The sequence below is a fragment of the Zootoca vivipara genome, chromosome 1, assembly GCF_965207765.1.
Source record: "Zootoca vivipara chromosome 1, rZooViv2.hap1.1, whole genome shotgun sequence".
Lineage (NCBI taxonomy): Eukaryota > Metazoa > Chordata > Lepidosauria > Squamata > Lacertidae > Zootoca > Zootoca vivipara.
Genome location: NC_142582.1, coordinates 106262090 through 106274720, shown reverse-complemented (window position 1 = coordinate 106274720; position 12631 = coordinate 106262090). Strand labels below are relative to the sequence as shown.

The 12631-nt window shown below is 47.5% G+C and overlaps 1 protein-coding gene across 6 annotated transcripts in view; it reads right to left on the bottom strand.

Moving 5' to 3' along the window:
• Nucleotides 1-12298, bottom strand: part of TMEM63C (transmembrane protein 63C) — a 70664-nt gene extending 58366 nt beyond the window's left edge. Inside the window, exon 1 of one of the 6 annotated variants that reach the window (XM_035108113.3) lies at nt 11717-12298. The gene's annotated coding sequence lies outside the window, so the exon portion shown is untranslated. The remainder of the gene's footprint in view (nt 1-11716) is intronic. The other 5 variants (XM_088654910.1, XM_035108111.3, XM_088654898.1 and 2 more) reach the window with 5 other exon arrangements.
• Between the last annotated feature and the right edge of the window lie 333 nt (nt 12299-12631).

Below are 12631 nucleotides of genomic sequence, written 5' to 3'. Positions count from 1 at the left end.
GGGCAACATAACTCTAATGCAGACCAAGAGGTGGAGTCCTGCACTGTCTGGGCTTCTTTTGCCAACTCATGAGAGTGGACCTTGCAATGTAATGTTTGGCTTGCTTCCAGGTAGGCTGGCACAGCCCCAAGGCATTCCAGCATCTCTCGCCCTAATGCAATTGCAGAGGGCCGCAGTAATAAAGCAGCACTTAAGGTCTTCAAAGTCTTAGCTTACAGTCCATTTCACTGTCCCATCTCTCATGCAGAGGGCAGAAAAGTGGTTCCTTACAGCAATGCTCCATGCAGCGGGGTAACATGTAAATGCCCACAGTTTACATGGAGATCACTCACTCAACAGACTCCCGCCTATCGGCAGGGAGTTTACCTGCCCACACATTTCACAGGGAGGTCTAACCTGCAGCAGGTGGCACCTGCATCTGGTTACATGGGACAGGTTGGGGCCCGTGGCCTAGAAATTGGTGCATGTTCCACCAGCCACTCTCCCATCACCGGAGATGGCTTTGTGGATTTGTGATGGGTTCAATTAACAGTTTCTGCTCTGCCTGCAATAACTAGCAGGCATTTGACAAATCCCAACCCTCCCTTCTTTATGCCTGCAATGTTGTAGCTCCAGCAAAAGCAGCCAACGCCTTCACAAACAGAAATGCAAGATCGCTGGGAAAGAGACATCTCACCGCATGTATGATATGGCTGATCCATCCCACAGTGGAAGTAACAAGCTCGCATAAGCAAGACTGGGAAGTGATCAGGTAGTAGCTGCTGTAAAGGGCAAAGTTGGCCAACTGTTCTCTCTCGGGGAGTGGGGAGCAACAAAGCAAGGCTCCGCTTTTCCACAGCTACTACCGTTCTAAGAGTGGTGCGAGATCAACAGGGGGGAAAGCAGGCTGAAAAGAGGTGGCAAGGGATGGAAGAGGAATTCCATTCCATTTGCACACACCAAGAAGGCCACACACAGATTGGGCCAATCCTGTGCTGACCTCCATTAATTGGGCAACCTCCACGTTGGGCAAAAGATTCCTGCACTGCAGGGGGTTAGGCTAGATGACCCTTGGAGTACCTTCCAATTCTATAATCCAACTGGCAGGTGGACTGGTTACCAAAGCTAGCACACCTAACAGCTGGTAGTTCCAAATGTGGTGGTGCCCCGGAAGTGTTGGACAGTCTCTCTTGCCGCTTTTCTGCTGAAGGAAACAGAGGTCAGCCTGCAGCCATGATCCTCACATGCCTGGGGGCTGGGGTCTAATTCTACAGAGAGAGAAGAGCCTGTAGAACAGGGGTGGCAAGCTTTTTCAGTCCAACAACCACCTTCCCCTGAGCGCTACCTTCTGAGGCCTGCAGCTGCATGCTAGTGGTGGCTTGGGCAACAGGAGTGATTCTTATATTTGTACAGTATCTGCAGTCCAGCCCTGCAAAAGTCAGAGGTTTCTACATGTACATCTTTCCATCCAAGCAAGGAAGAGGCCTTGGTATGGTTCAAGGGCACATTCCAGTTAGAGGAAAAGCCCTCTGGCTTTTTCCAGAGGAGGGTGTTTGAAGGAAGATGTAACCCAATTCTGATCATATGTATGCTTTGCTTGATCATATACTGTAGTTTGCTAATCATGTGTATAGCTGGCCAATATGTATAGCCAATATGTATAGCTTGCCAATTCTGATCAGGCAATTCTGACTGCACAGTCCAAACTGTAAGCTGGGGCCCTGCAAATTCCTGAGATGTTTTCTCTCTAACTCTCTGTTCCTCTTCAAAAGCCATTAGTGCCATCATGCCAAAGTGTATAGACAGGATGCCCTGTGTAATATAAATTTACATTGCTACTAGCTATCAAGGTTAGTGACTGGCCTTGTCAGACAGAGCGGCTTATCATCCCAGTCAGGAAGACAGAGCAAGGATGATGCACTACCTGACGTACAGGTAGTCTGACGTACACAAACCAGGCAAGACAGGAATTCAAGGCCCCACACTCAAGGCTGCTTGAGGCTGGTACCATGGGTCGCCCAGACCCTTTACATTGTCAACATGCATAGGATAAGGGGCAAGACAGGAACCTTTAGGATATACTCAAGTTGTAACCCCTGACCCTTTAGTCCATTAGCTTTATCAAGTATTATTTCTGGGGATTCCTGAGGAAGGGGGAAGAGAGCCCCGAAAGTGTATAAAACTCTCATGCAAACTGTCTTTCTTTGTACTTGCTTGTGAGCTGATCATGCAGGGCCTTTCTGCTAGCAGCAATAATTTTCTTTCTCTGAAGAAACCTTGGTGTCGTTTGACTCCTTCTCCCTCCCCGGGAGCAACGCGTTCCCAGCTAACTGGAAAAGGCTACATGTTGAGCACAGCCGGTAAGGGGTGTGGTCTGGGGAAGGTTCTGAGGGCCAGGCTGAGAGGTCATCATCATCATCATCATTTTATTTGTATGCCACATTTCCATAATGCTCAAGGCAGCTTACAACATGACAAGATTTACATAATCACAATTTAAAATGACATAGATAAAAAATAAAAGCAATTTTAAAAACGAAAACGAAAACGGAGCCCTCTCTGCCCAGCAACAATGGCAGCAGTCCTTTATGGAGCCTGTCAGGCCCCACCCCAAGCCAGGTGGAGAGAAGCAGAGCAGGGCCCTCCAGTCAGTCAGTCTGTCCTACCCCAGGTCTGGGGTCCACATTTGAGGTTCTCCACCCCCTGTGCTAGAGGTTCAGTGCATATTTAAGCAAATGCCTTTTAAAAATAAAACAGCACCCTGATTGCCAAGAGGGCATTTAATTGAAACATGCCTTTTTCTGCAGCCTTTTTTCCCTAGTAGCTCCACCATCCCTGCAGAGCCTTGAAATGCTTCCAGGTGCTCTGGGATTCTCTTGCCCATAAAAGCAAGCTATATTTTGAGCAGGCATCTGGCAACTCTCCTTTTCTGGAGACTGACAAGAGGCAACTCAGCTGAGCCCCAATCCCTTGTTTTGCATAGATGGTTCCATCTCACACAGCTTCCAGGAAAAGCAAAAAAGGATTTTTTAAAAAACAAAACAAAACAAAACACAGGAAGGGCAGAGGGGAGGTTCTGCTCACAAATGAGCCCAGAGAGGACTGCCGACGTGCATTATGCAAACAGCACGCTCTGTTCCAACCTTTTTCAGACACCTCAACAAGAGGAAGCGCAGAGAAGACAGGCAGTCCTTATCACTCCATTAAATGCTCGACTGTGTAAGATCCCTCTGCTCCAGTGACGGCTGTGCAAACCCATAAATCCCGGCCCGCTTTCCTGCCAAATGGAACAGCAAGGTTTACATACTTCCCCTAAGTGGTAAGCAAACTTCCTTTCCAAGGGACAGGCAATCTATCAGAGCTCGGGTTCTCAGTGCTGGCTCAGTTAGCCCCCTGATCTACGAATGCACAGCTTTTATCAAGTGGCCGAGAGACATGCTCAGCCTCCCCCCCCCCTTTCTTCATCATGTTGCAGCTTAGGAAAGAAAAAGCCTGGGTTTGCAATCACACTGCACGCTTCTGAAGACCAGATTCTGGCGACAAACAAAAGGACAACGTCAACGTCCACCTGCCCAGTTTGCATGCTTCAGCTGGCAGCTGTTTGATCTGATCCAGCCACAGCAGGTACACAGGAAGATACAGGAAGAAGTTGACCCACTCCTTTAATCTATCTAATTTAACACTGTATATGTGGACCCCCCAGTGGCTCTTCAGGATTCAGCAAACTCCCCCAGCCCTTCCTGGAGATGCCAAGGACTAAACCCGGGACCTTTTGCATATAAAGCATGTGGCTTTACTATCGAGTCACAACCCTTACCCTAAAGCCTAGAGGAATATTTGGCTCCTGGCGCCCATCCAATCCCATAGTCTTGGGCAACTGATGCCTCTTAGTGTGATAACAACAAAGCCAGTTATTATGGGCAGAAATCTCCTCCTGCCAAAACAAGCGTTTCCTCCGCTTTTTACAGTTTGATTGAAACAGGATTAAAGGATCAAGATGGGCATTTATTGTGAAACAACTGTGTCTGTGTTTCACCATTTGGTGAAAAACTACAGCTCCCTTTTTAAAACATGCCATAGTCCCATCAATCCACAGTCAAAATAGTCGTGAAGAGGCTTATTTCGCAGCAATTTAGAAAAACCACAAACACTAACAGACCATTTTCAAACTTGGCTTCCTCCTCCCCTTGCTAAGGAGCGGAGGAAAAACAAGATTACTAGAACAGTGCAAAATTCTGTATGCTCAAAGAAAAGGCATGTGGGTCTGTGGTCCTGTCTTAGTCTGCACAACACTGTAAATCTAATTGAGCCTCCCAAGTGAAAAGCTGAGGGAGGAGGATATTTATTCATCTGCAGCAAAGGAACTAATCTCCAGTTCTAAGCAGGAATGCTGGAGCTGAAGTCCTAGCTCTGTCAAAGGTGAGGGGCAGGATAGGCGAATTAAGAAATGCACAGCTACAGTGCAATTCCTTTCTGCTTTGTTGTATGAATTTAAGCTGGTAGATTATAATACCTGCCCACTGATCTACCAAGCTCAGCTCCGTCTACTCAGACTGGCAGTGGCTTTCGTCTCCTGAAGAGGTTTCTCCCATCACAGCCTAGCTGATCCTTTTAACTGGAGGTGCCAAGGATTGAACCTGTGACCTGCATTCAAAGCAAGTGTTCTGGGCTGGGATAGTTCAGTGGGTACAGCATGAGACTCTTAGCCTCAGAGTCGTGGGTTCAAGCCCCATGTAGGGCAAAGGATTCCTGCATCACAGGGGGTTGGACTAGATGACCCTTGGGGTCCCTTCCAACTCTACAATTCTACTGTTCAGCTGCAGTTGCTGCCTGCCAAACAATCTGCTGCTATGAAAAGGAAGGTGTCTCCCATAACCCTGCACAGGTGGTAGACTGCTCAAATCCTAACTCAACCACCACCACAGAACAGTCTGCTTCATTCCCAAGGAGCAAGCTTTTAGGATGTGTTCTGATCAGGCTAGGAACAGCTTGAAGAAGCTCCAGGGCATGAAAACCTAAGTAAAGGAGATGACAGTTCCAATCCATCAACTTATTTTGGCTATGAAAAAGCACAGGAGGCCAGTAGGTCTGTGGCAGACATCTGAATATTATTACACTCCCATGCACTGCAACAACACCAGGCTGGATTCAGCAGTAGTGTACTGGCAAAATCAGAAGTTCCGGGTCCCTTCATGATAGTTACAGCCATGTCCCTTCACAGTCTTGCCCCTTCTAAGATCTATATATATAAAAATGTAGGCACTGCGCGCATGGAGGTCAAGAGCCTTTCTCCATAACTGCTGAACCGTAATGTAACAAATTTGGCCACAACGTTCCATGCCCATCAGGGAGGGATCTGGCATAATTCCCCCCCCAAAAAAACCCACACTTTTCACACCTAAAATAATGATTAAACACAAAAAGTGGCACCCAAATTAGACGTCACCACCAGAAGCTCTAAAGACTCCAGCAGCATCCAATAGAAAGGCAGATCACACACTGCTGCCTCCAAAGCTGCGCTGCCAGATGACACCACAAAATTCCACAGCAACCAACTGAAAACAGTCCTTTTGCAGCAACAAGGCCCAGCTTTTTCAATAGGCTGCAGCATCGCCAAGCAGGGAAAAACAAACATAATAGGGCCTTTCACAATGGGGGGGGCACAGGGATGAGGCACAACAAAGGGAGGGGAAACACATAGCCATGGGGAGGAAGAAGGAATAACCCTGAGTCAGCCAAAGCAGTGGGGGGTGGGGGTGGGTTGGGACAGGGAAAACTGAGTAGGCCGCAACATTGCCCAGTAGGCCACAGGCAAAAACAAACAGAATATGGGCCTTTCACAGGGTGGGGGAATCACAGGGATGAGGCACAACAAAGGGAGGGGGAGACACATAGCCATGGGGGAGGAGGTAGGACCCTGAGTTAGCCAAAGCAGTGGGGGGTGGGGACATTTTCAGGAACACGCGTGGGTGGGGGGAGTCATATTTTTAAATGTTACAGTAGGGGAGTCAGGGTTGGGACAGGGCAGGTAAGGGGACTCTAAAGGGAGACTCTGGAGGTCCATTTAACAGAAAAAGGTCCATTTAACACAAAAACCCACAGCAACGCATGGCCGGGCCAGCTAGTTAGACAATAAAATTATAATTATGCAATAATAAATATTGGGGATGCATTGCACCAATCAATACAGATCTAGCCTTTCAGCCAGATCCACTGTTTTCTGCACACATACATGGGCAAATGATTTGCAGTGCTGCAGTATCTTCTTTCAGAGGAACTTAAACCGCATTTTTCATAAAGTTCCATTGTACATAGCAGAACCTGCATACCATTCTCTTGAAACTGAAGCACCTTGTAGCTTTGGATACTGGAGACAGGGACCCTGCTGCTGAAATAGGAACAGGTCTCCTGCAACCCCGGACCACACCACCACTGGCCAACTTCTCTCCTAAACAAGCATATTCCTAGAGGAGCAGAATGTCAAACATGGCAATGGATTTCCAGAAGGAGACACTCTCCTGTTAACTGTCTTCCCCATCTGCAGGTGACATGGCCTAAATTCCTTAACTTGTAGTAATAGACTGCCACCACAACAGCTTTGAGAATGTGTGTGCACCTGTTACTCACGTGGCGATGGTACATTTTAGCAGAACGCTACGAAGTGCTAAGAACATGACAGGGACAAACCCTACCAATGCTTTTAAAAATGAAGCCTTTGATACATATAGCAGGACAGTGACTGACCTGCTGCCACACACCATACAGTGGTACCTCTAGTTACGAACTTAATTCGTTCCAGAGGTCCGTTCTTAACCTGAATCTGTTCTTAACTAGAGGCGTGCTTTCGCTAATGGGGCCTCTTGCTGCCACTGCGCCGCCGGCACACGATATCCGTTCTCATCCTGGGGCAAAGTTCTCGAGGTAACTCTTCCAGGTTAGCGGAGTTTGTAACCTGAAGCGTTTGTAACCTGAGGCGTTTGTAACTCAAGGTACCACTGTATGTTAATAAAGAAAGTAAAGAGATAACCGATTGCTAATCCAGAATTAAGATGACCATGTCTTTGCTCAACTGCCAAATCCAGTTACAACACACCCTTTCTGCGAGCTCTTCCAACAACTCCCCCCCCCCCATCTGTTTACCATCCGGCCAGAAAAACAGTGTATATTGTCCACCAATAAGGTTGCCATGGCATCGAGAGATGCTGCTGGGCAACAATGAACCAATATAACCCGTCATACCCTGCAGCGTAAGCATTCCCAGGCATCTGCATCCCTCTTGTTGCTTTTATTGTGATTTACGGCCACTTCTCTTTCACTGCAAATCAGAAACAAGCAAGAATCTCACGTCGCTGAAATACAGATTCCTTCCAGGTGGTATGGGGGAGGCAAAAATGGATCGCTAGACCCTATTTCTAGGAGAGGATTTTCCCACCCCCAACTTCACCCCAGGGGCCTGGAGTTTATTTATTTTATTTTATTTTCAATTTTTCACAAGTTGACGAATTCACCCCTTACAAACACATACCTCCAATACAGTTGCATATTTGACCTCCCTCCCCCACCCCCTTTTGTGGTTCCTTTCCTAATTTAAATTAACATTGCATTTTCCACTTTATTCCACTTTTTAAGTTATTCTTTCATTTATCTTAGTACAATTTTAACTGCTAATGAACTTGCTTATATGCCAGAATTTTTCAAATATTCTGCAAATTTTCCTCACTCTTTTTTTTAATAATAAAAAAATCCCTCTTGGTTTCTTATTACACCTGTCAGTTTTGCCATTTTGGCATAATCCATCAATTTAATCAGCCACACTTCCTTAGCTGGTTTAACATCTTCTTTCCACCTCTGGGCAAACAAAACACCATTCTGGCTGCAGTTGCGGCATACATGAACAAATTTTTAGGGTCCTTCAGAATCTCTATATTCACTATCCCTAACAGAAAAGCTCCTCTTTTTTTAAACTAAAGTTATTTTAAATATTTTATTCAGTTCATTATATATCATTTCACAGATTTCCCAAAGGCCTGGAGTTTAAGCAGGACCGCTCTGGAAAGCAATTGTGTTCACTGTTGGTGTGCCAGGGTTTCCTACAAACATACATATATTTACACACCCATGTTGTATCCCAGAAAAAGCAGAGAATTGTAGTTTCCATTTTAGAAACAAGGAGGAAATTTCTAGTCCTGGTGGCTACGGCAAGCCGGCTGACACTGTGCAAGGAGCATCTCAGAAGCCATGGTGGGTGGCAGTGGCTTGAACCAAGCTTCCCAGCGGCCACAGGTTACGGCCACAGGTTACGGCACTGCAGGAGACTGAGATGTGTATTCAAGACACGCCCTCCTCCTCTTCCAGGAAGGTTCATGCACTTGGTGCAATAATAAACACAGGCCCAGAATAAAGAGCAATGATAAGAAAAGGCAGGTGCCATGTAGTTCAGTGGATTCCTAAAGAGGTGTGGGTGTGGGGAAGAGGCCAAGCATCACCAAAGAGTTTAGAAAAAGCTTCAGCAGGAGAAAATATACTGACATTATGAGAGTACCGACTCCCTATGTAAGCAAACTATAAAGGATCTCGGAGGTTTTTATGGTCTCTGTGTTTTTGATTAGCTCATCAGCCCCAGTGCAGAAGCTACTCCCGTTCCAGCGGTCATTCACAAAGCACTCATGATTAGGGCCTTCATACAAGGATATAGAAGGTATGAACAGCAGGGTGATCATAGGGGCAAAGCCATAGATCAGGCATAGGCAACCTCGGCCTACCAGATGTTTTGGGACTACAATTCCTATCATCCCTCACCAATAGTCCTGTTAGCTAGGGATCATGGGAGTTGTAGTCCCAAAACATCTGGCGGGCCGAGGTTGCCTATGCCTGCCATAGATCAATAGCTGAGCATCAGCAAAAAGTCCCAACTTCAATCCTTGGCTTCTCCAGTTTAAAAGATGGAAAGGACTCCTGCCTCAGTCCTTGTAGGGGAATGGCCAGTCAGAGCAGGCCAGGGGTCACCAACACCCTTGACACCTTCTCCTGACTCCTACAGAGTCTCTGAGGGACCCTCCCCTTCGCTGCTCTCTTGGTTGTGAGGTGATGAGGGTTGTTACCTTTTTCTCCCTTGAAAAGTACATATAGCTGCGGGAGGAAGCTGCAAGAGTGGCACTCTTCCCTACTTCCTCTTTCAGCTCTCATGCTCTATTTAAGGCTCAGATTACTGTAATTCTACCAGATCCGAATTTTACCCTGATCTCTTGAAAAAGTGAAATATGTGTGCACATGCTTTCTCTTTTTCTGTCTCAGATGTGTGTGTGTGTGTGTGTGTGTGTGTGTGTGTGTGTGTGTGATTTGAGGGAGAGAAGTGAACAGAGGCAGAGAAGCCCACAGGACTCCCTCAAAAATGCATTATGTGTCCGCATGATTATAGAATCATAGAGTTGAAAGAGACTCCCAGAGCCATCTAATCCACACACCCCTTGCAATGCAGGAATCTCAACTAAAGCGCCTGTGATCATCCATTAAAAAGGCAATACTGAGCTAGAGAGAAAAATAGCCTGGTTCGATATAAGATAGGTTCCTATGGGTTCCAGGTATTATAAGCATAGTACAGTGGGGTGTTACGTGCTCTGAAATCAAAAGTGGGTTTTGAAAATTCCATTTATAGGTCACCACTGTGAAAATTTTACCTTCGTACTGAACTAACTTCCCACCACTGTCCCTAGAATGAAAATCCCTGGATCACAGCCTACCATCCCAAAAAGTTTCCACAGCTGGCAGGAGATCATCATTTGGGAGTTCCTCTCCTATGGATCAGTGCATTTAAAAAAAAATAAAAATCAGCATATAAAAGCAAAGGGCCTAGATCATATTGCAGCCCAACTAGTGCAGTAATAGTTATGCTTCAGGATTAGGTATAGATTTGTCAAATTCTTCCCATTATGGTAAACTTGTGTCTGAGCTGTACCACCTCAGAGGGCAGGTGAGGATCTCACAGGTTGGATTGTTCTTCCATACCAAAATAACAAAAACAAAAAACCCTCCATACAAAAAACTAGAAGTCATGGAGAAGGGTTCCATTTGAGTCTTCTCCCTCTGAGATGCTTTTTGTTTTTGAAGGGAGGAGCACTCAATTGTGCAAGCCCAACACCTGCAGTCAAAAATGGTGAGGCCCAACTAGGTCTCTAGAAGAGAGGAAAAAGGAGAGGAAAAAGGAGATGGTGATGATCAGGCCTGCCTATAAGACATAGTCTGTAAATTGGAAGCCTTGCCCCTCCTAACGGGGGAAACTTTGTGACAGAAATGCACTCAGTATTGCCCTTTCTATCACTAGCTAATATACTCCAGGGCTGAGTCAATGCCTTCAAAATAATACCTGAGGCTTATAGTACAATCCTATACATGTTGTTGTCTTTGTTTATTTTATTACTCATTAGATTTCTTATTCATCCGAGGATGGTTTGCAGCAATTTTAAAATTAAATATTAAAAACCGTTCAGAACAAATTACGGCCAAAAGAATGGAGTAGGTCTTAAAATGTGTATCTTTCTCTCTCACACACACACACATAATACCAGGAGTCAAAAGGTGCATCTTCACGCAACCTACATAATGAAGGCACTGGACGCACTAATGTGGGGAGGAAATTCCATAATTTAGGGGTTGCCACCAACAATGCTCTCCTGGGCCGACACCCCAAACTCCTGAGGGCAGTGCCCCCACTGCTGATCTTGACACCCACAGAGGCGGCATTCTTTCAGATATTTGGGTGCAAGCCATTTGCTCAGAAGTATGTCCCACTGAGTTAAACTGGACGTTCTTTCAGGTAAGTGGGACTGCACTTTAAGCCTCAAATTTCAGCACAGGTGCCTCAAATACATAGACAGCTGGCATAGAATCTCTTACCATTTAGAAATTGTAGTTTAAAATCACCCTGCCAAACTTATGCAAGCGACAAGATTTTCATTCTTTCATCAATAGTCAGCACAACGATAACCCCACAGTTCCAATAAAGCAGCAACTAGGCCCACTGACATTTTATTTTATTTTAAAAACCATCATAGCTGCCAAGTTTTCACTTTTCTCGCGAGAAAGCCTATTCAGCATAAGGGAAAATCCCTTTAAAAAAGGGATAACTTGGCAGCTATGAAAACCATACACATGTGCATCTCTTTCCTTTCTGAAGCTGCTTTTATTTCCATGCCCTTTCTGTGGCGCCCATCCTGTTTCCGGCTGTGGCTGTACAGATGTAGCCGCCAGACCAAAAACAAGGCCCAAAGGTTGGGGTTTTCTTCAGGCTTCCTGCCCTACAAGTACAACCCCATCTTCGCCGCTGCTTGCCAGCCTAAGCAGGGTCCGCAAGCGGAGGAGATTCCCCAGACTGCTCCTCTGATCATTGCAGGCAAACCACCCCCGCCCCCAGTGCAAAGCCCCTCCTCTCCTTTCCCATGGCATCTCTCACCACAGCAACGCGGACCCTTAGGAGAACACACATCCCCATGGCTAGCTTAGGTCGGTGGTGGTGGTTTCCTACGGATCCTGACGGCCTCCCAAGCCATTCCTGCCTCGTGATTTGGAAATATCTGCGCACACAAACCTTCCCTTCTTCCTTCAACCCCTCTGGGATCTCCACCACCCTAGGCGGACTGCTCTGCGTGCGTCTTCGCGAGACGCTGCAGTCCCCCGGTCACAGAAGTCGTGCAAAAAAAAAAAAAAAGAGAGAGAGGCTGCAAAAGAATTGCTCTCCTACCTGGGAAAAAAAGGTAGCCAGAGATCTTGCTTTCCCCTCCCGCCTGCACCGGCGTGAAATCGAAGGACGCTTTCCCGAAGGACGGCCGCCGGAGACACTTTTTGGGGCCAGCTTTTCCCGGCGTCTCCCCTCTCCAGATCAACTGCACACTTGCTCGGGGAGACCTGCTCCGGTTTGCAGCGTCAGGCTGTTCCAGGCGCCCAGCGAGAGAGACCACAACAAACCCACTTTTCGCCAGGCAAGGGGCCGTCGCTAAATACCCGAATCAGTGCAAAGGTCTACTCGCGCCGTTCAGGAACTGGAGCAGAGAAACCCGGTCTCTGCCCCACCCACATCCCCTCCCGGGTTCGCTCGGCGCGCCGTGACCGCGCAGCTGCCATCCTGGCGTGGTCACGGTGGCGCGCCAGCCCGGCCTCCCCTCTCCCCGAGCGGGAGTCTCCGCGCCCTGAGCTATGGCACGAAGGAAGAGGACGGGCTTCCCACGAGGGCGAAGGCGAGAGCCGCGACCGCCAGCAGCGGGCAGCGAGGGATCTTCCCGTTCCGCCTCCGCCGTGCCCTCCTGCAACGCGGCGGCGGCGGCGGGGAACGCGCGCCTCCGCCCTCGCTTTGCTCCCGACTTGCATTCCCGGGGAAGGGACTCTGTGCAAGTTGCCGAGCAAAGCCGAAAATGCGAAAGATGCCCATGGGCGGCGAATATGGAGCCGGCAAGGGCTCGCTCCCTCCGCGAGGGTAGCTAGCAACCTATCACCGATCCTGCTCTGGGTTTTCCGCGTGACAGACTGTAGCCCAACAGGTGCACCTTTCTCTGTCCCAGCGGTTGGGGGAGCATCATCAGTTGAATTTCTTAGGTACCGGTAGCTATACCAAGTTAGACTAGGGGTGGCAACTTGAATAAAATGGCAATGCCCCTCAACT